At 42.6% G+C, this 2,938-nt stretch overlaps 1 pseudogene; it reads right to left on the bottom strand.

Moving 5' to 3' along the window:
• Positions 1-1,927: 1,927 nt before the first annotated feature.
• LOC122725829 lies at positions 1,928-2,450 on the bottom strand (annotated as a pseudogene).
• Positions 2,451-2,938: the final 488 nt, after the last annotated feature.

Below are 2,938 nucleotides of genomic sequence, written 5' to 3'. Positions count from 1 at the left end.
TTCTTTTTTTTGGCAGGGCAATGAGGATTAAGTGACTTTCCCAGGGTCACACAGCTAGTAAGTATCAAGTGTTTGAGGCTGGATTTGAACTCATGTCCTCGTGAATCCAGAGCTGGTGCTTTATCCACTGTGCCACCTAGCTGCGCCTAGGAACAACTTCTAGGAACCAGGCTCCTGTTTAGTACAGAAGTGATTGTTGTTGTTGTTGTTGAACCATTTTTCAGTCATGTTTGATTCTTTGTGATCCAATTTGGGGCTTTCTTTGAAAGGATATTGGAATGGTTTGCCATTTCCTTCTCCAGCTCATTTTACAGATGAGGAAACTGAGGCAAATAGAGTTAAGTGACTTGCCCAGGGTCACACAGCTAGCAAGTGTCTGAGACTGGAATTGAATTCAGGAAAATAGAAGAGTCTTCCTGACTGCTGGCCTTTTTCTCTAACCAGGGTCTCACCTAGCTGCCCAGTACATAAGTAGCCTGGGTACCAAGGAGGACAGACTTCTGTATGGAAGATCTGAGAGCACTTAAGATCAACCCCAGTCCATAGAAGGAACACAGAAACATCTCAAAGCAAAAACAAAAACAAGAAAAAAGGTCCTATACAGAAAATCGACTAGATTGAGAAAACTGGAACAGAGGGATCCGAAATAAGGGACGCCAGTTAGATTTGTGTCCAATGTGAGGCAAACTTGGTCCGGCTCTATTTCTTTTTTACATTTTGTCTTACTTGTCAATAGTTTGTACCTGTAGCTATTCTCCCTGAATAGTTATTGTTAAGAGGACTGAAAAAGAAAGGCTTTGGGGTATCTTGCAGTTATGAAGATTTACTACAAGGAGGGTTACAGGAAATAAAGTGGGCTATGCTAAGTTTCTAGGTCCTTGTCTGGGAAGACTTTGATGGTGATTAAGGCACAGAATAGTCAGCTAGACTAAACTAAAGACTGCTGCTAAAAGGAAAAGACAAATAGTAAAGAAGTAGAGGCAACAAGTGCAGACTGTACTTTTTAGTGATTTAATATTTGTAGTCTTTCCCAATTACACATGAAAATTATTTTTAACATTTATTTTTATAAATTTTGAATTGCAAATTCTCTCCCTCCCTCTATCCCTTGCCCTCCTCATTGAGAAGGCAAGAAATTTGATATAGGCTATACATGTGCATAGACTACACTTTTTAGGAGTATAGCAGTGAAGGGAAGGGTAGATAAAATGAGGGCCTGAGGGAATATTTGAACATGATTGTAGGCATGAAGAAGCTAGTAGATTGAGAGAAGAGTGGGAGGGAGGGAAGGAGGGAGAGAGAGAAAGAGAGAGAGAGAGAGAGAGAGAGAGAGAGAGAGAGAGAGAGAGAGAGAGAGAGAGAAGCTTAGAAAGGACAATTATCATTTCACTTCAACTCTAGGAAGAATGTGAAAAGAACCCCAGGATTCAATTCAATTCAATTTAACAAGAAATCTTTACATTTTTATTTATGCTTTTAATGTTGCTACATTACATTCCTTTCCAAACATTACCTTTTCCCTCCCTTGTGAGCCAAGACTGTCACAGATTATTTAAAAGCAAGAGAAACAGCAGTTCAGCAAAACCAACCCAACACATCATCTGAAAGTACAAGCAATGTTCTACACTAATAATCTCCCACCTCTGCAAAAGGAAGGTTTTTTTCTCAACTCTTTTCCAGAATTTTCTTTTCTTTTTTTTTTTTTCCAGTTGGGAGATTTATTTATTTATTTATTTTTTAGTGAGGCAATTGGGGTTAAGTGACTTGCCCAGGGTCACACAGCTAGTAAGTGTTAAGTGTCTGAGGCCGGATTTGAACTCAGGTATTCCTGACTCCAGGGCCGGTGCTCTATCCACTGCGCCACCTAGCTGCCCCGGGAGATTTATTTGAACAGATGAATGCAACATGGGCCTCCTCATTTTTGCACTTAGAAGAAGGTGTTGGGCCTCTTGGTAGTGAAGCGTGGCTTGTGCTGGTGCTGCAGGACTCTATGGGGCAGCGGGAACTTGATTTTGGAGTTGCGGAACTGCTTGACTACAGGCCGGTGGAACTTGCTGGCAGGAATTTCTTCCACTTTCATAATCTGAATGGAGTTAGCCCTGGCACGGTGACGGGCCCCCATATCTCGGTAGCACTGAGTGACAGCACCAGCAGTGGTCGGATCCCTGTACATGTTGTGGGTCCCACTCCTGGAATCGTAGCGCAGCCAGATGCCAAAGTTTTTCACCCGAAGAGGGGTCTTTTCAAAGACCTATCCACAGTACACAATTTCTCCTGGAAGACTTCTTCATCTTTTTCAGTTGGGAAACAAAGTACCAGAATCGGGACTTTGCTACAACATGATTAGGAGCAAAGATCCGCATCCGATAAAGAGGTGGCACTGGACTCTTGGGTGTAGGCAGGCATCTTCCAACTACCTTATACTCTCTCAGGGTGCCCGAGGCCTTCATGGTGCTGCTGCCTCACTCCCCGCCAACCCGGAAAGGCCAGAACTTAATTTTATTATTCTTTCCATTATCATGTCAACAAGCATATATATATTCGGCCCTGACCATGCTAAGCTTCAAGGAGCTTCCAATCTCCAGGATGAGGGGAGTTTGGGTTTTTTTTGTGTGTGTTTTTTTGTGTTTTGTTTTTTGGTGAAGCAATTGGGGTTAAGTGACTTGCCCAGGGTAACACAGCTAGTAAATGTCAAGTGTCTGAGGTCATATTTGAACTCAGGTCCTCCTGAATTCAGGGCCTGTGCTTTATCCACTGTACCACCTACCTGTGGGGGAGTTTGTTGACAAGCGAGTAGTGGATAGTGGTACAAAAGGGGTGGATCAATTGAACCAGTTGAGGATACAGATGTTAGCAGGAGAAAATTAGCTTTTCACTTCTGCAGATAATGATTCTGCATTAGAAGGTCTAGAGGAGTGGAAGGTAGGAATATGTTAAG

Source organism: Dromiciops gliroides, chromosome 4, assembly GCF_019393635.1.
Source record: "Dromiciops gliroides isolate mDroGli1 chromosome 4, mDroGli1.pri, whole genome shotgun sequence".
In the NCBI taxonomy this organism is placed as follows: domain Eukaryota; kingdom Metazoa; phylum Chordata; class Mammalia; order Microbiotheria; family Microbiotheriidae; genus Dromiciops; species Dromiciops gliroides.
This window is presented reverse-complemented; position numbering and strand designations above follow the sequence as displayed.